This window comes from Hipposideros armiger, unplaced genomic scaffold (genome assembly GCF_001890085.2).
Source record: "Hipposideros armiger isolate ML-2016 unplaced genomic scaffold, ASM189008v1 scaffold_62, whole genome shotgun sequence".
NCBI classification, from domain to species: domain Eukaryota; kingdom Metazoa; phylum Chordata; class Mammalia; order Chiroptera; family Hipposideridae; genus Hipposideros; species Hipposideros armiger.
Genome location: NW_017731412.1, coordinates 4,408,942 through 4,434,201, shown reverse-complemented (window position 1 = coordinate 4,434,201; position 25,260 = coordinate 4,408,942). Strand labels below are relative to the sequence as shown.

At 44.4% G+C, this 25,260-nt stretch overlaps 1 long non-coding RNA gene across 1 annotated transcript; it reads left to right on the top strand.

Annotated features, from left to right (window-relative positions):
- The first annotated feature begins 2,601 nt into the window (after window positions 1-2,601).
- Window positions 2,602-19,974, top strand: LOC109382217 (uncharacterized). Its single transcript, XR_002123900.1, has 7 exons — window positions 2,602-2,631; window positions 3,390-3,482; window positions 9,447-9,578; window positions 10,548-10,713; window positions 10,920-11,074; window positions 14,255-14,468; window positions 19,170-19,974. It is a non-coding gene; the product is annotated as an uncharacterized LOC109382217 (long non-coding RNA).
- The last annotated feature ends 5,286 nt before the right edge of the window (window positions 19,975-25,260 follow it).

Genomic DNA, 25,260 nt, shown 5'->3' with positions numbered 1-25,260 from the left:
CCACGCACGGGTATCTGTGTCTGCACCAGGTGCCAGGAAAGCCACCAAGAAAATCCCTTCCCTCTTGTGTGTGTGCGCGCCTGGATCTGTGTGTGCCAGGCACCTTGCTGGACTGGGAGCAAGAAGTCACAGTCTCAGCCTTAAAGAGATGGAGAAGACGGAAAGTGTATCAACTAATCTAGGGCAGCGTGGTAAACGCTGTTACAGAGAGATCAAGAGAGAAGAGGGCATCAGGGAAGGCTGCCTGGAGGAGAACACCCTAGAGTTGAGATTTGAAGGTGGAGGAGGGAGGTATCAGCCAGACAAGGAAGGGCTGGCCTGCATGTTAGGCAGTGGGCTCAGGAAACATATACTAATATGGCTATGACGGGTAAATATTCAATTACCTCCATATGGATTGGTGAATAACCAGGGCCCTCTCCTCACCCTCTCTCACCTGGGATTTCATCCACTTCCCCATCATGCAGGCGTTAAAGGGTTAACGCCTCACCAGCAGGAAGTTCCAGAGTCCTTTCCAGTTGGTGCTGATGTCATATTGGTTGTTAAGCATTTGATTTTTTTTTCACTCCTGGGCCAGGGGGCAGTTGGGGGAGAAGGCACCGAGGTATGAGGTATGAGACATGCTGGCAGCCAGCAGGGCTGGAAAAAAGGGAGCCACAGACATGCTGGAGGTGAGACCAGAAAACTAAGAACAGGCCTCTGGGAAAGGACCTTGTGTGATGTGTGACAAAGGGTAGACTATCTTTAGGGTAATGTGGAGCTATTCGGGGGGGGGGGGGGGGTTTAGGCCATGCTGTGTTTCATTGAAGTGTAATTATGCACATCGATAAAATGCATTTTTCTAAAGCCTGCAGTTTGATGAGTTTTGACAAATGTTTACCCCACCGTGACCACTACCCTACATCAATATAAAACATTTCTCTTCCTCCAGAAATTTCCCTCTGTTCCGTCCACAGGAGGATTTTCAGCAGGGGAGTTACATGGTTACGCTTTGCAATTTGCAAGCTTGCGTTTGGAAAATTCTTTTGCTTATTTCTTGAGCCCCTCTTGTGTGCCGCGGCGCGCTGTTCTACCCGTAGAGACGAGGAATGGGGTACACTCTGGTGGGAAGACGCCATTTGGGGATAGGCAAAAGCTTCCTGGGCATGCGACCTAGAAAAACGTTTGAACGAGGGGATACAGATTTTTATTTTTTGCCCTGGGCCCCACGAAGCTGGGCCTGATGGTACCAATGTAATTAACAGGAAGGGGGGAGAGAGAGAGAGAGAGAGAGAGAGAGAGAGAGAGAGAGGAGAGAGAGAGGTCTTACAGGGAAGACCCTCTCAGCAGGAGTGGGGAAAGAAACTAGACGGGTAAAGAGCAAATGTCCCAAGAAGGATCCGGTCCCCCAAAGTTCCCTTTCCGGGGATAAGCACAGGGTGGTGGAGACATTTCATATCTGCCGCTCTTCCTATAACTCTCCCCACAGCACCAGTAAATGTATATGAGCTCAATTAATTACAATGACTAACACATTTGACAAGCCAAATATTAGCTTGCGAGACCTGAGCACACTTATAAGTATTAAGTACAGATACAAGCAATTAACAATAAGCTCGCTGGCATTATTATCTTCTAATTAACTGTTAAAAGAAAATCACACCTTAATCCTGAGCAAAATGAAAACAAAAGGAAAGCAAGACCTCTGCCAGCTCTAGAAACGCAGGCGATAGAACGAAGAGCGATATGGTTTCGTGGATTTCAATTTGCCCTAATGATGAATTAAATCAGCCTTCCCTTGCTGACGTCAAAGCCCAGATCAGTGCCTCAGTCTCTGCTTCTCCCTGCTGAGGCCAGATGTCCGATGGGAAGACTTTGGCAGAGGGCTTACAGAGGCAGAGCCCTGACGTTGGCATTCCCCTGGAAAGATTCATCTCTATCAGCCTCAGGAACGACCTTTTGTCTCATCTCTGGAATTTGGAGCAAAGAGAAGGTGAGTTGAAAGGAATCCAGCTTGTCTCTTGGCGATTGGTTCTTCTTGGAAGGAATTCTGGAGTCGAGCCGTTCGATCGAAAACCCCCCAAATAAATACCTGGGCTGCGATGATATCGCCAGTAAATAGTTCCAAAGCCAGGGACTCTAGAAACAAACATTTTTCTGACTGACATTGCTTTTCCTACACTATGAGAAAGACGCTTTGGGAGTTCATTAAATAGCTTGGCCCTGAAATCTCTATTTTGGTCCACATGATGTGGCTGTGCTGCTTTGGGCTTCCCAGTTCTCTGGAAGGTGCAGAAACCCCTGTCTCCATCGTGTTAAAGCCTCGTGACCTTTGGTGCCCCCTGTAACTCACTGCAGATCACACAGGAACCATGACAGTTTCCGTCTCGTCACTTTCCTTTTAGGCCCTGATCAGCCCCTGCAGGGGAACACGCCAGGCCCACCTTAGTAATGATCGTGGCCACCGTTATTTTGTTCTAACCACATGGGCTCTGTGATAAGAGCTTTGCCTGTATTATCTTATTTAATCCTCCCAACAGGAAATGGTGTTGGCGCTACCTTCGGCATGTATTCAGAACCCAGCCATTTCTCACCGCCTCCCTGCTGCCACCCCGGTCCAAGCCCCCATCTTCTGTCACCTGGATTACTTCGGTATGCTCCTAATTGGCCTCCCTGCCGCTGTCCTCATCTGTCTGTGGTCTATTTTCAACACGACAGATCGAAGGATGCTTCTGAAATACAAGTCAGCTCAGGTCAAAAACCAACGAGGGCTCCTTATTCCTCTCAGAATAAAATCCAAAGCCCTCATCGGGGCCCACAAAATCAGCATCTGTCATCCCTCACGGGCACGCTGGTCCAGGCACACCAGTCTCCTGGCCTTTCTGTGGACTGGGCAGAGCATTCCAGCCTCAGGGCCTTTGCACTACCTGTTCCCCTTCCTCCCTGATATCCACATCACGTATCCTCTTTCTTCCTTCAAGCTTTTGTTCAAATGTCACCTTCTTAGTGGGACTTACGCTGATCTCACCATTTAAAATGCAGCCCTTCCCTCGGCCCTTCTGTTCTGTTTTTTTTTTCTCATAATAACTCATCACTAGCTAACTATCTTATAATTACTGATTATGTATATTATTTATTGTCTGTCTCTCCCCACAAAGGCAGGGAGTCTTGTGTGTTTTAGTCAGTGATCGTAAACAGTATGCGTTGCTGCACGATAAATGTTTGTTGAATGAATAAATGATCCATGAAGTATGTCCTATAATTAGTCCAATATTACAGAGGAGGGAACTGAGGGAATCAGAAGGGTTAAGTGGCTTTCCCAAAGTAAGTTAGTTATTTGCAGAATTGGGACTCGAACCCAGGTCCTACTGACCCAAAGCAACTTAACTGCTATGTTTTACTGGTTGCAGGTTCTCCCACCTTAAGATAGGCTGATTATTGCAGGCAACCATTCAGCAAAAGCCCACCCGCAAGGATCTGTTCTGGCACTGGGACAATTCAAGGTTAGTGTCATTATGCTTAGGAATAGTCAGAATTGTTTAATTTCCACAAATGTAACAGAAAGTAAAATGTGAGAAATCCCGGATGAATCATTTGATTAATGTATTTTGAATAACAGTTCCCCAATTACTAATGTAATAGCAATATTTGGAATATTCTTGAAGAAGCAGGATGTTAGCAGATGATTTTTAACATCTAGATGAGGTAATTACATAGTAACTATCTTACCTATATACTGAACTGCTTAGACTCAGGGGACGTAATAAAGAAGTTTTTCCCACCATGTCAGGAGACTTGCCTTCTGGGGTTTTCAAAGCAAATATTGATAAGGTTAAACATAGACTTACCATATGACCCCACAATTCTACTCCTACGTATATATCCAAAAGAATTGAAAAAGGGGTTCAAACAAAAATGTGTACAGGAATGTCCAGAGCTGCGTTATTCATAGTATCTGAAAAATATTCAAAATGTCCATTAACTGATGAATGGATGAACAAATGTAGTATGTCCATACAATGGAATAGTACACAGCCATAAAAAGGAATGCAGTACCAATAAGTGTTACAACGTGAATGAACCTTGAAAACATTATATTAGCAAAAGAAGCCAGTCATAAAAGGCCATGTATAGTATGGTTCCATTTACATGAAATGTCTAGAATAGGCAAATTCATAGAATCAGAAAGCCAATTAGTGGTTTCCAGGGGCTGAGGGGAAGGAAGAATGGAGAGTGATGCTAGTCAGTATGGGGTTGTCTTTTAGAGTGATGAGAACGTTCTGGAACTACATAGTACTTTTGGTTGCATAACATTATGAATGTACCCAATGCCACTGAACTGTATACTTTAAAATGGTTAAAGTGGTACATTTTATGTTACATATATTTTAACACAATTTAAAAAAAAGTAAATCTTTAAATTCTGGCCTTGGCCAAAGGATGTTTTGGTTGGGTTCTGATTTGGTAGGCAGGTAGCTAAGGATAAAATGAAGTCCCTTTGCAGCAACATAGACTAGAAAGAGCTATGACCTATCGAATTAGGCTACATAACAGACTTGTATCTGTGACTTGATTGGATCATCAGCATTGTGGCGTTGAGCCCTCAGAAATTGTGGCAAGCCTAGCACAATGCTATTCACACATGCCAGAAAGCCAATTTTTTTTTTTTAAGATTTTTTATTGGGGAATTGGGGAGAGGAACAGTATTGGGGAATTGTGGAAGGGGAACATTGTGTTTTTTTCCAGGACCCATCAGCTCCAAGTCAAGTTGTCCTTCAATCTTAGTTGTGGAGGGCGCAAGCTCAGCTCCAAGTCCAGTCACCGTTTTTACTCTAGTTGCGGAGGCTGGAGGGCACAGGGGGGAGCATAGTCCACCATCCCATACGGGTGTCAAACTGGCAACCTTGCTGCTAAGAGAGCACGCACTCTCACCAGCTCAGCGTCAGCTCAGCTCTGGCGCAACTCCCTGGCCTATGTGGGAATCAAACTGGCGACCCTGTTGCTCAGAGCTTGCGCTCTTAACCAACTGAGCAACTTGGCCAGCCCCCAGAAAGCTAATTCTTTATTTCCTTTTTTTATTATCAAAACCATATATCCTTGCTGTGTAAAAGTCTAAATAATATGGAAGGGATGTTTCCCCTCTCACCTGCACCATCCCCACCCCTGGGTTTAGCCACCACTGTCTACAACTTGGTGTGTATCCTTTCAGACCCTTCTCTACTCATATACAAACATCTACATGTAAATCTGCTCAGCACTGTTGAAAGTTGGTTTTTTTTCCACAAAAATGAACTCATACTATGTATATACTGATGTGCAACTTTCTTTTCTTCACTCAAGCCCATATCACAAAAACCTTTCCATATGCATACATACGGATTTACTTCTTTCTCCCTCATGGCTACAGAGCAGGGATGCATCATCATTTATTTAACCAGTCTCCTCTTGTTGGACAATTATCCTGCCTCCAATTTTTCACCATCACAAAGCAGGTTGCGAGGAACACCCTGCTCGTATATTCTTGCATGCTTGTGGGAGTTTTACTGTGGGAGAGATTCCTAGAAGTGACACTGCTGGGTTGAAGTCAAATCCTTTCCGTTCTGCGACTTGTTAAGAGCACGTCAATTTGGGACACAAGTGTATATTGTCTCTGGCCTTAGGACAAAAAAGCTAGAACTGAGAGCTCGTGCTCAGGCTTTGCTTAGCTCGGTGTTCCACCCTGCATCTTGCAACTGTAGCTATTTTCATTCACTTTATAGGCTCACTGTCTCCAGATTGACTCCAGCAGAGGGAAAAGAAATCAGGTCCTTCTGTGCCATTCTTCAAACATTTAGAGGAAATTGATTTTCCACATGGGCTGTAGCCAAGCGAGAGATGCACCGGCACAGAAGTCCCCGCGACAGGCTATTACTACTAGCACTTGCAACAATTAGACTCAGCCCAACTTGAGCTATTTTATTAGTGAGTGTAATTCCTCATCAGGCTAATATTGAGCAGATTGCCCAAAGCAGCCGCAATTCTAAAATAGGATTTCCTTCATAATCCCTTGTAAAGGGAAGAACTTGTGGAGACTTGAAGTGTCTGGAGAAAGAAAGCTTTCATTCCCCCGAGCAAGGACAAAAGGCAGTTGGTTCAAGACAGTGATAGCATGCTTTTTCTTTCTATTTTTACCTTTCTAAGGTGCTTTCTCATGGCATCAGCTGGGATGCTCTCACCTGCAAAGAATAGAAATGTGGTCTCAAACTGGCTTCAAGAATACTATCATGTCATATGACTCTGAAACCTGGAAGTCCCAAGGTGAGGCAGGTTTAGGGTTGTTTGACTCAGCATCTCAACCATGTCATTGGGAATCCAGGTTCTATCCCAAAGTGGTTAAGACCACTGGCTCTGGAGCCAAACTGTTTGGTAGTGAATCTCAAGCCCACCTCTTAATGGCTGTGTGATCTTGGACCAATAACTTAACCTCTCTGAGCTTCCATTTTCTCCTCTGTGAAAAAACAAGATATTAATAATAATGGTACACCAACTTATGGGGTTGTTGTGAACACTAAAGTTAGGGTGGGCAAACCTCTCTATAAAGGGCCAGATAGTAAATATAGTAGGCATTGCTCTTGACAAAGTAGTGGGCAGTCTCTGCCCAAGTACTCAGCTCCACTGTTGTAGCATGAAAGCAGCCATAGACAATAGGTAAATGACTGGGCATGGCTGTGTTCTAATAAAATTTTATTTATGGACACTGAAAGTTGAATTTCATATAATTTTCATGTGCCATAAAATATTATTGCTCACTTTTTTAATTCAACCATTAAAAAAATGTAAAAGCCATTCTTAGTTCACAGGCCACCAAAAAAGGTTGGGCCACCCCCTCCTTCCCTAAGCTAAAGCATATAATACATTTAGAATAGGACCTGGCAACCTCTAAGTACTCAATAAATGTTTGCTGCTTTTACTGTTGTTGGTGGTAGTGTTTTTGACATCCACCATCATCCTGTCTCTGTTCTTCCCCTCTCTCTATTGGCTTCATCCCCAAGTCTGGTAGCAAGATGGCTGCCACAGTTCAAGGTGTGGCACCCACAAAGAGAGGTCAAAGAATATCTCCATGATAATTTGTTAGGCGCAAGGAGATCCTTCCTCCCTGCCTCACACGTTACCAACTGCTCCTCCGCCTTGTGTCTCAGTTGCCAGAATGGGCTCGTATGCCCTCTGTTGAACCAATCACTGGCAAGGGGAGGGGTTATCCTTTGACCAATCAGGTCCACCTGGAGGTGGGGTCCGTTTGCCCTGAGTCACATGCTGAATGGAGGAATCAGTGAATGCCTGACTCCAACAGGGCTTCTGTTAGGACCAGGGGAAGTAGAACATGGATACTGGGTAGGCGACCAGCAAAGCCTTATACCCACGCGTTCAAATCCCCATAAATTTATTACAAGCAGAGGACCCACTAATCCAGTCTATATCTATCACCTTATAAGAAGGACCAGCTGTTTAAAAGATTTGGGCTGGAGAACATTTGGGCTAGAGAACATTGGCTCTGCTGACCTTTAAGTCCTTTTGAATAGCCACCGTAGTCATAACTCAGTGGATTGTAAGAATTCCAAACAACTTTGTGATCCCTCGTTTGACTTTCACAGTTCTCTGAAGCAAGGACTATCATACTTATTCTACAGGAAAGAGGAGAAGTGACATGTCCAAGGGCATATAGATAGGTAAGCCCTGACGTCGGACCGTGAACCTTGGCTTCTGGTTTTCAGATTCCCAGCCCTTTTCTATCTCACCTCCTGGTTGTAGTGACAGCCGCTGCGTGGTCGGTGGCCGAGAAGGTATAGGTGACAAGGCAATCAGGGGGATTTTGCTGAGCGTCAACACAGCCTTCACACCTGTGCTTTGGGTGAAGATGTTTAGGTATAGTTCAGGATTTTCTCTGGAATAGCCACAACTTTCGTATATTATGAAATCTCAGGAAATTATAAAATTGTAGCAATAATTATTCTGATGGAATACAGACATGCTTTTTTCTGATCTCCAAAGGGAAATATAATTGTCCATGCATCTCTTTATGGTTAAGTCATCATTGTCTGTGGGGCTTCTTATCATTTAAGTCCTAATTTTTGGCTTACCGGCCTGCAAAATGAGAAAAGGGAAACCCCCAAACAAAAGAAAGTTGGTTGCGTTAAACTAAATTTAACTAAAAGGTGTACCCAAGTGAAGGAATATTATGCCACCATTACCTTATGGGGAAAAAAATGCTTTGAGAACATTCTAAAGATATGGCATTAAGGGATAAAAGTCAGATACAAAATGACATATGGAGACGCTATCAACTCTGTATTAAAGATGATAGAAAAGATTGGCAGTAAAAAAAGCAAAACATTAACCATGCCTCCTGGGTAGTAAAGGCAGGCATGTTCCTCCCTCCCCCACTATATATGTATATGTTTTTTTCTACACTTTCCAGTCTTTCTACAACACTCATTTTTATGATCAAAGAAAAACATAAAGTGAAAGCCAGAGGAAAACTGGGTAGTTTTGCAGGCTAGAGTTTCTTATTATATAGACAGATCCTGGCAATAAAGGGCTAAGTGAGGCAAACCAGGGCTGTTTGCAGAGTGAAGAGATGAAAACCACATCTTGAAGGATGCTCCTCCTCCCAAGGTAGCTGTGCATCCTCAGCACAGCTGTCTGACAGAGAGAAGAATATGGACAGAATCCTCCAGACAGGTAATTGGAAATTCACAAGCCATGTGGTTTTGAGCAAATTAACCACTCTGACCTTCAGTTTCTTTATCTGTTATGTGAGGATAATAATGCCTAGTACATAGGGTCAAAAATCCTTTCGATCATATAAAAAACTTGTATTGAATGCCTACTGTCTTAGGGGCTGGAGATGCCACAGTGATCAAAGAGACAAGGTCCCCGCACTCCAGTACATTCATTCTAGTGGAGGGATAGGGCAAAGAGTTGAGTTGCTTATTGGGGGAACAGCAAGTGCAAAGGTCCTGGGGCAAACAAAAGCTTGGCACTTTATACCAGAGAGGGGTCTTATGTGTCTGGAGCTTAGCAAGTAGGTGGAGAGTGATAGCAGATGCGGAAAGGTAGGCATGAGCCACGCCTTGCAGGCCAAGGCAAGAAACTTTGATTTTATTCTAAGTATAATGGGAAGCCACTCAAGGGTTTTTAGCCACAGACTAGCATGATCTGATTTAGAGTTTATGTCTTAAAAAGGCCACTTTGCTGCCATGTAGAAAATGGATTGTAGGATTCTGTGAGGCGATCAATACACGAAAGCACTTAACATTGGGTCTGGCACAAAGTAAGTGTCTTAATAAGTGGTAGCTGTTTTTCATTATTATCATTATCCTTATTATTATTACTACGCTTTTGTCTGCCTAGAGCTGGCTCCCGATTCCTGGACATTGGGTTTCATGTGATATTCATACGGCATTCTGATGAGCCGGTGAATTTTTCAGATTTGTTTTCCAGGTGTTTTCACATCCTCAGAGAGGTGATGGTTAAAAGCCAAGCACAAGCTGATACCTGCCGCCGAAAAAAAAAAACCAGCGGACACATTCCTGAATCCAGTCTTCTTTCATCCTTCGAAGGTGAGCTTTGGTTATCTCGTAGCTCAGAGGAGACCCTGGGTCTTGATTACAGGTTTCAGTCTCCACCAAAGTGCTGCCTGAGCACTGTGCTGTTGGGAAATCCAGCATATTCGGGTATATTTAAAATGACCTCCCCTCCTGCCAACCCCTCCTTCCTCAAAACTCTCTCTGGGAAGCCTCCTGTGACCTCAGACTTAGGCAGAGCCACAGCATAACACTTACTGCCTTGACTAAGGTGAATTTCTTCGCCTCGGTTCTGAATTCCTAGAGCTGTGCTCGTTAATACAATAGCCACTGGCCACGTGTGGCTGTTGAAATCCACACCGACATTCATCATTCATGCAAACTAAATAAAATTTAAAATCCAGTTCCTCAGTGATACTAGCCACGTTTCAAGCTCTTAGTAACCACCAGTGGACAGTGCCGACATGGACTATTTCTATCATTGCAGAAAGATCTAGTGCACAGAACTGCCCAAAGGGGGTGGCAGGAATCATGGGTTATTTATTAGTTTAAAGCTCGCAGAGCGCTTAACTCATAGACTTGAGAGGCAGGCAGACCCTGGTTCAAGCCCCAGCTCCCAGTCTTACTAGCTCTGTGATCTTAGTCAATGAAATGTCTCAGTGCCTACCTTACAATGTGGGCTTACACAAGTGAATACACACAAAGGGCTTAAACCAGAGCCCAACACATAGCAAAGCAAGTGATAGCTACAATTACCATCTCCAGTAAAATAACCAGCACATAGTAGGCCCAGTTAAGTGTTTATTGGTTCCCTGAATAAATGAATGAAAAAACTACAGGATGAATGGACTCGATTGTGGGCTTTAAGGATAGCAACCAAATATTGTTGCCACTAATAATAATAGCTTTTACTTATTCAGCACTTCCTGGGTACCACGTGGTGGTGCTAATTCCTCTCAACAGCCCTGTGAGCAAGGCACTATTATTAACCACCTCATTTTACAGATGAGGAAACTGAGGCTCAGAGGTATGAAGGCAAAGCACGTGAAGATAGGAAGATCGGAAGCCCCAACTCTCTGCCTCGGTGGAGATGTTATTCTATATTGGCTGCCATGATTGCTTGTGGAAGTGTTTCAGTCTCACCCTCTCTGGTTCTCCTTGGAGACGAGAGGTGAGTGGGTGGATGGGTGGGAGGCCAGGGGCAAATGCAGGCAGGGGCTGTGATGCATCCAATCCTCCCGCCCAAGGGGCCGTGGCCCCCCATTGTGAGAACACACCTGCAAGGAGGAAAGCAGCCTGCTCAGTTTTCTTTCCTGTTCACAGAAAGACTTTTGACCCTGGTTTTTCAGATTCTTTTCTTTCCCCATCCATCCCCAGGGCGCCGGCCCTCTGGCGGTGCCCACCCCTCCCGACCGCCCCACGCGCACCACCGAGCAATGGCGAGGCCGCAGACAAGGGCGCCTTTCTTCAAAGTGGTTCGCCTCCATCTCATAAATTCTCAGCCCCCGCCTGATTGGCTGCGAGAAAAGGAGGTAGGCCCCCTGCTCTGTTCCTCAGATACAAAGTGAGTTGTGTGCAGTTTGCCCACGTGAGGCCAATCACAGGGGGGCTGCGGCGCTCAGAAATCCCTAAGGACAAAATACCAGAGAGCCCCGACACAGCGACTGCCTGCCCGGTCACAGGATCAAAATTATCTGTGGCAGGACAAAGGAAAGCAGATAGCTGGGAAAGCCAAGACAATGAAGAGGCAATGTGAACAGAGATGAGATCTCCGCAGTCATTTCTAACCTGCAGCCTTGAAGGACATTTAACCCTTTCCCCGTCCCCCACAACCTTTTCATTTCCAGCCTTATAGGCTGTGCCGAGACCTGGACAGTGCCCAGTCCTTGAGGGAACGGTCCCCAATTCAACCAATCCTGAGGGTTCCTTTAGCCACTTGCAAGAACTTGTCTTTCCCATGAAGCATGTGTTCAATGTTTCCACTTTTTAGGCACTAAAATTAGCCCAACTGTGCCTTCTAATTCTGTAGACACAACCCAGCTTGTGCAAATGTCCCTTTCTTCCATTTCTGGGTGGATTTTTGCATAGGACAGGCTGCCAATTTTGTCGAGTGTTCTTGAGGGAAGATAGAAGTTTAAAATCATCTCGCTGCTTACCATGAAACAAATGCTGTGGAACCCAAAGTTCTGATTTAGAGAAAATGCTGCACATAGCACCCTCCTGAAAAGAAAAACACAGCCAAATGTCCTACACAGATCGCTGCTGAACATAGCAGGAAGAATATCAACTGTAATTTATCGAGCACTTACTAGGGACCAATGCATGCCTCAGGCTTTTATTCGATGGAATTTTATCTGTCCTCACAGCGACCTCCCCTCTGAAGTGGATAAAATTGTATCCCCCTTTCGCAGATGAGAAAACTCAGGCCCAGCAAGAGTAGGCAACTTGCCCAAAGATGCAGCTACCACTCAACTGAGCTAAGATTTGAGCCCATAGAACTGATGACAAAGGCTGAATTCTTAACCTCGATGCTTAATAAGCAGTAGTCATTAGTGTCATAAAATGCCTTGCATTATCTGCAGGAATGTCAAGATGCTCACAACATCTAAATGAAAATACAGGCAATAAGACTGCACCCAGTCTGTGATACTTTTAAAACAAGATAGATAAGTGATAGGTAGATAGATAGGAGTAAAAATGCTGGCACGAACTTCGCCAAAAGCTAGAGTGATGTTTGTCTTATGACTTATTTTGCTTCCCACGCCCCCTGGGTGCTTTTCTTTGCTTTCCAAGTATTTTTCATGAAGCATATATAACTTTTGCCATTAGGAAAGAGGCTGTGTGTGTGTGTGTGTGTGTGTGTGTGTATGTGCGCGCACACACACATGCTTTAAAGCAAGAGGAAATAGAGAAGGTGGAAGAGTAGGCTAAGGAAACTGGAATCCCAGTTACTTATATCCTGCTCCAAATTGCCATTTGGGTAGTTCAAAGTTATCCCAGAATGATGAATCGAAAGTCTGAAGCCACTGGCCCCCTCGACCAAGCACAGCCACATGACAGGGACAGTGAGAAAGCCCTTCACACGTGTCCTAGAAGGTGTGCTCTGAGGGGGCAAACACAGAATAAGTGAGGGGAACTGACGGAGCTCACCTAAGCAAAGATAAAGCCTTTCTTCCTCACTGGCCCATCCAGGCCTTTGCACTTGCTTCTTCAAGTCCGTCAACTCAGATTCATTAAAAATAAAAAAATAAAAAAATACCAGGACAGTCAGGGGAGAGGGGGCAGAAGATCATCAGCCTGGCCCCCAAGACAAACCCCTGTGAGTCTGGCAGGAGACAGCCTTCCTGATTCCAGACCTATATTTTTCATTTCTTGTTTTAACAGTCATAAACGCCTTCCGATGCCAAAGCAGAACATGACTTTAATCCAGATAAAATAAAATTCCTAAACCCTGAAAATTATACGGAGATTTACAAGCCAGTTTGAAAAAGCAAGAAGCCTCCGTTCCAAGCGCCACATTCCACATGGCCTGCACTGGGTGCTGCCCCATGGCCCTGCCGCCTGGGGCCGAGCTGCCAGGACACGTCGCCGAGCCCCGAAATCCAGTCCCTTGGCAGAGGGAATGCAGGCGCAAGCTGCCCTCAATGTGGACTCTTCTCAGATTCCTGGGCTCTGGGGTCCCTTGGTTTTCAGAAGCCCTCGTGTGTTCCACTCCCCTCTCTCTGCCTCCCCTCCACCCCCAGCTGTTGCAGAAAACCACAGCCAACGTCTTCTTGCTTTCAGCAGCCAAGTTTTCTCTAAGTAAACACGGAATGAGGCAGATCAGCTCTGTTCCATTCCCGGCCCTGTAGGGTTGGGTCAAGGCTGGCCTGGTATCAACCTTGAGAAAGCTAAGCTAGGGTGGGTTCTGGGGTAACCATGGGCTCCCTGCCGCTTAACACAGCCTTACTCTCTACTGTACTATCTACTTAAGGGCGTGATCTCAGTTAATCCTGGTGATCCTATAAGGTGGGACCCTTATCGGTTGGATTACATCTCTTTGCCCCTCACTGCTCTCTTCCTGTGCTCTGAGCCCAGCAGGCTGACTCCAGGTGGACAGCCTCAGTGGGCTCCCATGCGTTCCGGCAGATCAGAGGAAGGAAGACAGTGAGGTCGGACCATTAACCACCAGGTTCCTCCTTGCCGCGTTGGTGTGGGCTGGCTGTGCCTCTTCCAAAAGCCACAGCTCTTGTTGGACGAGTATCTTCATCCAGCCCCCTTCTGTGTTCTGGAATTAACCCTTTTCCTTGCTCCTGCGGGCCCAGGGCAGGAACAGTGCCCCCCTTTGCTAGACCCAGGTACTACCCTCTATCCTGTTCTTCCTAAGCTCTGCCCACACCTGTGCAAATAATCTCTTTATTAAACTCCTCAAATTACCCAGTTTGAATGTGCCCTCTGTTTCCTACCAGGCTCTTAACCGATGCATTTGTTATCATCTCTGGTTTATAGAGGAGGAAACTGAAGCTCGGAGAAATTAAGTCACTTGCCCAGGGGCAATTATCTGGAATTTTAAATTGGGTCAGCCTGATTCCAGAGCCCAAGCTCTTAACCTCTTAACTACTGTATAAAAAATAAAATACGCTTTTATTCAGCGCCTGCTGTGTGCCACACAGTGTTTATTCCATGAATCCCCGACACTATTGTCAATAATTCTTCTTACCCCCATTTTACAGACGAGAAAACTGAGGCGCAAAAAGGGGCATTCACCTGCCCGCAGTCACGAAGTTAAAGACAGGCAGAGTGGAGGCACGAACCGAGGGCTGTCACAGCCTCTTACCCACCTCTGAGAACCTGCCTTCTGCAAAAGCCGTGGGCACCAGCAGAAGCCAGAAAAGAGAATGGATCCACATTCAAAAAGGAGCTCCCAGGGAAAGGCTGGAGAAGCAGGTTTGTTCATTAGGTCCAAGAGACAAGCTTGAGTGTTGACAAACGTTTACCGAGTGCCTACTGTGTGCCAGGCACAGCACTGTGCTCTGGGGCAGTCACTGTTGGGCACAAAGCCAGGAACAGGCCTAGCCTGCAGATGAAAAACGAGTGTGGTTCTGGGCTCAGGTGTGAGGCCATTTGCCCTGCCCATCTCCTCAGCCCCAGAACCCGTATCATCAGGGCTCCTTCTCCACACCGTGGGGTCCCCCTGGAGTTCATCTCATATGTGACTTTCTGCTTGTCTCTGCAGCCCCTAGCCCAGCGACACCTAAAGCAGCATCTGCTGGATCTCTTTTCTATTGTTCACCTTAAAATGCCCCCGCCCCGTCGAACTGTCTGTCTGTCTCTCATCTGCATTATAGCTTCATTAAGTTATAACTGACATGCAATGATTGGCTCATATTTCAACTGTACGATTTGGTAAGTTTGGATATATGTATATACCTGTGAAACTATCACCACAATCAAGATAATGAATATATTTGTCACTTCTCCAATTTTACTCCTTCCCCTTTGTCACCCTTCCTTCCTGCCCTGTATCCTAATACCCAGGCACCTGCTGGTCTGCTTTCTATCTTAAATTTTTTATAAATGGAAACAGGCAGAAGTCTGGCTTCTTTCACTCAGTATAATTAATTTTAGATTCACTCTTGTTGTCTGTATCAACTCCATTCCTTTTCATTGCTGAGTAGTATTCTATTGTACAGATTTACCACCATTCTTTCTTTATTCCTTCCTTCCTTCTTTCCTTCTGTCCTTCCCTCCTTCATTTCATCTATCTTTCTTTCTGTCTGTCTATCTTGCTTTCAATTCATTCATCTACCTATCTATTCACTTTCTATATAAGTGAATCTATTCCTCAAGATGTTCATCCTGGAACTTGTATTTAGTCACAAAAGTACTTACAACAACCTCCAGGTCTGCCTATAAGGAAAAGATTACATAAACTTTGGTACTCCCACACAATGGAACACTACACCGCCACGAAAAAGCATAAGATAGATTTACATGGTATGAAACTACAACTGGCCATAATGTGGCCAGTCTCAACATGGCATCACGTTCCAAAGAGTCACCAGTCTCCAGTCCCAAAAGCATTGGGAAATAACTGACATCTTAATTGAAGTCTCTTTGAGAAATTCTTAAGATCTTAAGTCTCCCTCATCACAGCATCACAGCTGCTGCTCTTGTAACTGCTTCTCTTCACTTCCTCCCGACCTCAGCCTGAGTTCTTTTCTGGTCCTCAGACACCCCTTTCTTTTTAATCCCTTTATTCCCATTTTGGTCTACTCTCCTACCCCAGGTCGCTTCTGGTCCTTCCTAACGCAATCGGTGTACTCCGTCTTAGCTTTTCCCAGTCTTGATGAACCCAACAAGAGTTCTAGGAATTAGGAAGGAAAGGTGAATTCTCTCTAGAAGAAAGATCAAGGGGAAAGAGTGACGAATACTTTTATCCCTGTGATATGTACATATTGACATGGGAAGGTGCCTATGACGGATTATTGAGTGCAAAAAAGCAAGTTACAAAATATTCATCACACTTGTCAAAATTTGTTTAATTTGTTTCTTCTAGTAGATTATGAAGTCCCTAATCTCAGAAACTGTAACTTATATTGTCCCCTTTATCTCCATTGGCTGATGCATGCTAAGTCTTCTTTAAATATATGTTTTTTAGTGCTGAATTAGATATTTACCAACATGTTAGCAGTGGATATCATAGATCATTTTCACTTGCACATTCATATTTTTCTATATGGTTTGATTTTTTTTAATGAAGAGCTGTATGGGCTTTTCTTTCTTATTTTATCTTACTTACTTAATTTTGGGGTATTGTTTTTATAATCAGATAAAAAAAAACCTTAGAAAAATTTTTTAATGTGAATGGAATGGTGGGAATTTGAGGCATTTCCTCTGGTAAGGAGGGAGAATTTGGTATCATTCATTGACAACTATGAAATAATACTGTGGTAGGAAAACCAAAGTCACATATCATGGCATCAAACCAGTCCTTCAAGTTAGCAGGACTTTGTACTTGGCACATACCAACCATCTCACTGAGCGTTTCTCCAGCCTCCTTAACAGACTGGGATCTAGGCTGCTTGGTTCCTCCTTTTGGTTCTCGATAGCCTTGGGATCTTGTCAGAGGAGCACCAAATAGAGTCCTAAGTCAGCTTGCTGTGATCGCCAGGATGGCTGTGTCATTCTTGGTTCATGGCTAACTTTCTAATGTGCCTTGCCACAGTTCGTGATTGGATGGAGAGAAAAACCATTTACCTGGCTAGCTTGTCCAAAGTGTCACCTCCCCCTGTTTCTTCGCTTTTTGTGCTTCTTTCTATCTATCCCACCATCCACCTATCCATCCATCCATCCATCCATCCATCCATCCATCCATCCATCCATCTATCTATCTATCTATTTCTATCTATCCATCCATCCATCAGCTATTATCTTTTTTTTAATTTATGTATATTTTCCTTTAACCATCGTTTTCTGTCCACTGAGACCAATGAGACCAACAGACGTTAATATACTTCTATAGCTGGAAAAAGATACAGGTTACTTTAATAGTAAATGGGACCATCTATTAAGAACCTATTGGTCGCCAGGCTCAGTGTAAAGAAATCAGACAGTGCTTAGCACATGGCCTGACACATATATAAGTGTCGTGGAAAAAAACATTATTTTGAGTTCCTTTCTTTGTTAGTGGTTGTAATTACAGATCTCTGCCACTGCTTCAATAAAATCTCATTCATTCCTGACAATTGGCATGAAGGGCAGGTTAAGAGATCCTTCTGCATTAAAGGGACTATTTAGAATCCTTAAACAAAATGAACCTTTATTTCTTTTGAATACAGAAGGGAGTTTGACAAAGAAAGGATTCCCAAGTAGTATTACTTCCTGTCTGCTCTAATCAACAGTTAAAACTCATCTGGATTTGGCAGGAATTTATTTGGGTAAGAGTGAGGTGCTAAAAGCCTTAAAATGGTTTATTCTTTTAAGGACATAAAACATGGCTTGCACAATCTTCTCTGCCCTGTGACTCTGGTAAATTTTTCTTCACAGGTACACCAGAGGTAAACTGCCACTTAGGCCAGGTTGAATTATAACAAATTCCATTATTAGCACAGTTCAAATTAATGAGATTTTTCTTTTACTTCGGTTTCAAAAGAGGCTCAAAGCCACTTAGTAACTTGAGACCTCTTGTGAATCTCATTACTAGAATAGTTTTTAAAACACAGTGTGGTCTTTGGTTACCATAGGAAATTGCAAAGCCCCAATGACTGTTCCATTTTGGATCCAAGTTTTACGTTGGGCGATTCATTTAAGCTTTGATGATTTTTTAATTTAAAAAATTCCCCCACCGATGCTCAAAAAAATAAAAAAATAAAAAATCTATTAGCACACAGTGAACATATGAAAGGGATATTGACCAGTCGGGTTCATTGTCTGAGTTTTATGCCAAAAAAATAAAAGGATAAAAGTCAACAAAACTTTCCAACTTTATAATATTTATCTTTAGGCTCTTAGTAGCCACAGATGCAAAAGTTTTTCCTTGTGTTTTATGCCTGGCAACCTCTTAAATTAGGTTGGATTTGTCCCAAGGACCAAATAAGAAAATTAATTCATGAACCAGGGCCCTCAGGAATCTTTTTCCCTTTCATTTTGTTTAGTCATTTTTATAGTCCTTTCCTTCTTCGAAGTAATTTGGATTTGATTGCTTCTTCGTGAAATTCTAATGTCAAGACTGTGTCTAATTTCTGTTTTATGAAGAAATCTGGAAACTATACAAAGGAATGAATTGAGATGCAGAGTCAAATAAAATCTGTAATGTGATAACTCTATCAACTCTGCCTGGAAAGATACTGTATTTCAATTAGATCTTGAGACATGTTCTTACATAAACTGACAGCGTCGGATTGACAGTGTTCATCTTCCCAGAAAACACAATTTACAAGGACAGGGTGGTTGGATTGTGTTCGATATTCCAAAGGTAGGTTGGGTTTCTTGCCTCACTCCAGCCTGAATCGAGGTATGCGTTAACAACAGACAGGCTCCTTTTCAACATTAGATAAGAAATGCCAAGGTATTAAAAGTTCCCACCAAAAAAAAAAAAAAAAGGTATTTAAAATTTAAAGTAATAATAATAATACTTAGCATTTAAACAGTACTTTTACATCTTCAAAGCACTCCATAAACATTGGTTCCAATTCTCCGGGCGAGCAGTGGTCTTTGATGTGGAGAAAACTCCTTGCACAGTGGGGAAGAGAGCTATATCCAGAAGTACTGGGCCCAATTAGCTAATTGTAACACTTTCATTTCTTACCCCACGTTTAGTTTCATTTTTTTTCCAGCTACCTTTTGTTGTTCTCATGTTAGAGCCCTCTCAGGGTCACCTACGCAGGCCTGCTGGTGGTCACCAGGCTCCCATCCAAACCCATCCACGAGACCCAGGCTGCATTCTTTTCCCCAATTCACAGTGAAATAGAAAAACGAAGTCCAAGTGTTTTCCAATTAGACTGATTTTATTCTCAGAGTTTGCCTTTCAAGTTTTTCAATGGAGTGAAAATGTCCTTTTATTTATAAAACCATAGGAGGTACTATGTTTTGTAGATAGTAGATTTGTTTCAGTCTTGATTTTTTTTTTTTTTGGTCCTTTCTTAGCGAAACAAGAAGTTGGTGGTCCTATGTCAGTCTGCACCGTTCTGTCTGGAGATTATACCCATGTATGAAATCCAAAAATCGGGGAAGCATTGGACTTGCTGACCTTGAGACTTCCCGTGTTGTGATTTAACATGTATCCCAGTTGGTAATGTTCAGTGCAGGTAAGGTTGCAGTGAAACAGGTCACCTCCTGAAACAGACTACCTCCTCCCCTCTTGGGAGAAGAATAAATCGACATCATCTTTTGCGATATCTATGAATGTGGCGATTTTTCATAGACCCAGCAATCGTACTTGCAGAAATTTGTTTGAATGAAAAACTCACACAGGTTTGCAAAGCCCATCGACTTAGACTTGTCTTGAAGTGAAAAACTGGAGCGCCCCAAGGACCCACAGTGAGGGACTAGTGGAGGAAAGGGAGGCCCAGCTGGACCACAGACTACACGACACTGTGGCTTGCAGGTTAATAACACGGACCTACATTTCCTTACATGAAGGGAGGTCCGTGGGGCTCATTCATCCTATACACATTTCTTGAGCACCTACTACATGCCAGCTACTGTTCTGGGCAGAGGTTGCAACAGTGAACAAAGAAGACAGTATCCTTACCCTCGTGGAGCTTACATTCTGATGGAAAAAATTTTCACAAGCAAGTAAATACATAGTATCAAGTAATAACATGTTTGTGGGGTTAAAAATAAAAGCAGGGTGCATGGACAATGTCGCCATTCTGGGAAACAGTTCGGAAGTTTCTTATCAAGTTAGATACATATTTACCTTATGGCTCAGCAGTCCCACTCCTGGTTATTTACTCAAGAGAAATGAAAACTTATACTCTCACCAAAACTTGGATGAGTGTTTATTGTGGCTTTATCTGTAGTTTTCCCCAAACTGGAAATAACCCAATGTCCTTCAGGTCGTGAATGGATAAACACACTGTGGTATGTCCATACAATGGAATATTATGCAGCAATGAAAAAGGATGAAGCACTGATTCATGCTACAACGTGGAGGAACCTCAAATGCTTTATGCTGCATGAAAGAAACCAGAAACAAAGGACTATATGTACCCTATGATTCTATCTATGTGACATTCTTAAAAGGACAGAGAGCATAGGAACAGAGGACAGACTAGTCATTGCCAGAAGCTAGGAGTGAAGGAAGGGGTTGGTTACCAAGGGACACAAGGAATTTTGGGAGGGCAGTGGAATGGTACTAAACCTTTATTGTGGTGATGCTTACAAAACTGTAGATGTTTTGTCATAACTCATAGGACTTTACACAAAAACCAATTTATACATAATGTCACTATATCTAAATTATACCTCAATAAACCCGATTAAGGGGGAAAAGCAAGGTGCAAAAGCTATGTATGGTATGACCCCATTTGTGTCAGCAATAATAACAATAAATGCTGGAATCTGCTTAGAAAAGAAATTCAAGACGAATAGCCAGTGCGCCAAATTAGCAGTAAATTATCTGGGTTGGGGAAAGGGGTGCATCGTTTTCTAAATTACACATTTCTTTGATGTTTGAATATTTTATAGGGCATGTGTTACTTTCAAAATTAGAGGGAAAATCAAATTATTGCACCAAATTGAATCCACCGTGCTGGCCAGGCTGCTGTGTGGAGAGGCCCAGAACTCACTTGAGGTGCTCAGGCTACGTGATTTGACCCTAATCCTGGCTCTGGAAGGCAACTGCCCACTCATGCTGTTGAAGATGTACAGTAACTTGGCAGATCCTTCTAGAAACCTGGGAAACTCCCTCCTCTTGGGTTTGGGACATCCTCCTTCCTGACAGGGGAGTGTTGCTGTCCCCTCTAGGCTGCTATGAGGGGGAACTGTCCCTCCAGGTCTCAGAAGACCAACTTTTCTAGATGGAGATGGATGGAGGCTCGAAGCTGACATGGCCCTCGTCCTCCTGCCAAGGTCTTTTAACACCTCTGACTGTAACAGCCAGTGTTTCTCGACACTTGCTCTATGCCAGGCGTCACCCAGGGATGGACTACTTAGTATGATTTTGTAATTCTCTTGTTTCACATATATTATTTAAACACCAACAGTGTTCTAGGCACGGAGGTACTGTAGTAAAACAATGGGAAAAAAACCCAACAACCCTATCCTCACAGGGGTTCGATTCTAATAGTGGGAGAGGGAGACAAGCAAAAATACAGAAAGATAAATACACGTGAGGTGATTTTAGATGCTAAGAGGAAACTGAACAGAGAGGGAACAAGAGGGAGGGACAGAGCATAATGTTTTGGGTGCAGTGGCCTGAGAGGGCCGTTCCAATATGGGGACATCTGATCCAAGGGCAGGAGGGCTCGCCAGGGCCAGTGCCCTGAGGCTGGGTGTGTGAGCAGAGCCACAGGAGGTCACGGGCCTGCAGCAGAGCGTGCACAGGGACAGTGGCACGAAAGCCACGGTCACGCAGGCCCTGCAAGGCCGCAGCACAGTGTTTGGCGTTTACTCTGTATGAGATGGGAGCCATAGAAGGGTTTAGAGTGGAGCAGTGACAGGGTCTGACTTAGGTTTGAATAGAATCCCTCTGACGGCTGTGTGGCAAAGAGGACATAGTGAGGCTGGGGCGGAAGGAGTGAGGGCCACGCAGAGGACAATGGCTCAGGCTTGGGTGGTGGCACGTGTTGGATATCTCCATTTCACTTTTTACTTGCCCCATCTGCAAAACGGGGGTAATCATAGTATCTCCCTCGTCGGGTTGTTGGGAGGATTAAAAAGGTCGTTGTGTGGAGTACCTGGCCCCGTGCCTGGCACATGGGACGAGCTCAATAATATGCCCATGCTTGTTATTACAGATGGCCCTGTGAGGCTGGGATAATTATACCCACATGATGGATGAGAAGACTGAGGCTCAGAAGGGGCGAGGCCACTTATGTAAGAGTAGATGGCTGGTTGTTGGCACAGCTGTATTGCTCCAGACCCCCGTGGGACATTTGTAGGGAGGCACACTTGGCCGATGAAGACAGGAAGCTCAGAACAAGGGTCAGAGGACGTCTGAAGCAGGGGGGAGCTCTCTAAAGCGACTCTGAAGCAGCAGTCGGTGGGGCCGAGGTTTGAATCCTGCCTTGCGCTTCCAAGCTAAGCGACCCCAGGCAAGTCACTTCCCCTCCCTGAGCCTCGCTTGTCTCAGCTGTAAAACGGGGACCGGGATAGGACCTACCCTGGTAAGATAGGTGCGACAATTAGATGCCTGGCATAAAATGAGCTCAATGAACCCAGACAGAAAACAGTCCCCTCCTGAAAAGTGGGTACAGTAAGGAGGGGTGTCACCAGGTATGCGGTTGGAGGCATGTCTTAGCTGACAGGCTTCCTTTCGGCTGCACCACACAACTCTGCTAGGAGATGGGAGAAGAAAGCCTTTCTTCTGTTGGGATTTTGGGAAAATGAGCAGACTATAAGGAACACGTTCGTCAGGATGCATATGCTCTGTACACTGTGACCTCTTCGTAAAACCGCAAATAAAGAACATCGCAAAATGCGCCTTGAGTTATTGCATGGTTAACATGGTATAAAGTCTGCCGGTGGGAAATCATTTTAAGGGTCTATTATTATTTTTTTTTAAGTGAGGGGAATATTTACCAAGGTATTTTGGTAGACGAGGGAAGGGGCTTCTATGTTCAGTAACCGCCGTGAAATGCTGGTGGCAAATCCCCATAACACAACTCGCTAACATTTACAGAAGCTGTTGTGATTAAGTGGGAACCAAGCTACTGAAAAATCTACAACAAGAAGTCAGCAAAGTAAGATCAAGAGACTATAAAGTAAACAATATATAGAGAATGAAATGTAATTTATTTCCTTGGGGAAGCGGTCTGTACTGGCAGCCGCAGCAGAGTGACTGCGCAGACGTACTCCGTTTCCATCCGCGATAGACTCTTGCAGTCAGCACATTTGAAAATTGAGAAATTGTGTACGCAATTTGAAAAACCAATTGATTGTAACTCACCAGCGGCCTGAGAGGTTGGCAGCCCATTTTAAAAGGAAAAACTGAGACTGAAGCGGTAGAGATGTGTTGGCTTGCCTCATCCTTGCTGAGAGAGAACCCCTTAACCCAGCTGATGGCAGAAACCCAGTGAATCTGTCACTGGGGCAAAATGAAGACAAAGGGATGACTCAAGTTTCACATGTGGCGTTGTTTATTGCCTCCAAATTGTTGCCTGAGTAAAGACAGCTCTCTCTCAGGGTTGCTTTTAAATAAAATGATCTGTTGCAGGAAACGAGGCCGGGCCCCAGCCAGCAGGGAGACAGCACACCTGTGCTTGGAAGCAGGAAAGTGCCTTCTCAGGCTTCGAACTGAAAGTGCCCAACAGTGTGGAGGGACCAGCTATGGTCCCTGGAGGATGGTGGCCTTTGTCTAACACGCTGGGACCTGGATGTCAGTCTTCAAAGAGCAGTATCACACAGGTGGGTGGCTAGATCAGTTGCCTTCTCACCTATCCAGACCTCAGCTGAAGTCCCTGATGTAGGCCACCGGTAAAAAGACGTTTGTCTTCCTTACAAAAACCCCTGGACGCTTGGGTCTGGCCGGCAGCAGAGAAAGCAGAAAGGGCGAGGTGTGCTGGCAGAGCTGCCAGAGAAGTTGGCACCTCCTCGCCCCGACCGAGCACAGCCTGGCCCTGGGCCACCTGAGCAGGCCGTTTCTTTCATGAGCATCAAATTCACACTTGCACACACACCCCTGGATGGGATGAGTTAGAGAAGCACCTCGCGTACACTGTCTTCTCTTAAAAATGATTTTGTTCACCCTTGAAACCCAAGTTGGCTGTTGTCTATTGAGGCCGATCAGGTTTCGGGGGTACGTGTGTATGTGTGTCCATCCAGAGGAAACAGATTTTACATTTCACCACCTGCCAGGGGCACAGCCTAGAATATGTAAGCTTAGTGGAGGTCGAAAAAGTATGGCTATAGTCACCTGTCCTTTGGTCAAACGTCAAGTGTAGTCACAGAAAAATATCAGGAGACATCGTTCACATATTTCTTTAGTATTGGCTATTTGAAGGCAAGTCGTTGTGGGCTGCTAAATTCATTCTAAAACCAGCATTACCAGAAGCAAAAGAGTCCTTTTTATGTCTGTAAAAGGGTAGGTAAAAATGCCACTGAATACAGTTAACTTTAAGCTCATTGCGATTTTTAGCAGCTCAAATTATTCCTTAAATTTATCTCTTTGGTGGTGTTTCTTGCAGTTCAGTCTCCTCCTGTATTTTATCAAAAGGAGCTCTGGGTGTTAATAAGAGTAGCGGACATTTATTGAACACCTATTATGTGTGGGGCAGAGGGCGCTGTGCGCTTTGTGTGCAGCTCGTTAAGTGCCCACAGTAGCTCTTAGAGGTGGATGCACCGGTGTCCCTGCTTTAGGGATGGGGAAACTGAGGCACAGAGGGGGGCTCCATCACAGCCCAGGAGGCCAGGAGGGTGAGTGGCAGAGTGGGGATTTGAACCACTTTTGTCCATCTCTGAAACTCTTGCCCTTCCACAGGCCTCAAGCCCTGCTCCACGCTAGCAACAACTGCTGTTGTTTTTACTTCATCCTCTGCAGTGTCTTAGGGGAGAGGTTGGAACAATTAGGAAATCCTTGGTGGTTATGAGCAAAGCTGTTATTGCCCAAGGCAGTGCAGCTTGATTGGTATAAGACCATTCTCTCAGAGGGAACTTAAAACATCAACTTAAATAATTGAATTATGAAAGCAAAGGAATGAGGCTAGGCCGGCTGCATGGAAGCATCCAGAAAAATCTTTACAGAATCATGGAACGAATGGCCTTGTCCACACCAGGTGAGAGGGACCAAAGACCAGTGTTTGTCAATGTGCCAAGCCCCTTATTGGTCTCATTGGAACTGCATTTAATCCTCTTTCAATCAAACCTAGTGACGAGCAGTGAACAATGGTCAACCTCCAAATGCTGGCATGTGTGGAAGTGGACTTTCTTCCCTATTGCTTGAGGGGGTGTGAATTGCTCCAGTCTTTGGGGACAGTCTTCTGGCTGCATGCATTAATAAAAATAAAATAAAATACACATTTATTAACAATAAAAAACAATCCTACTTCAGAGACTTTATTTTACAGAAATAAAA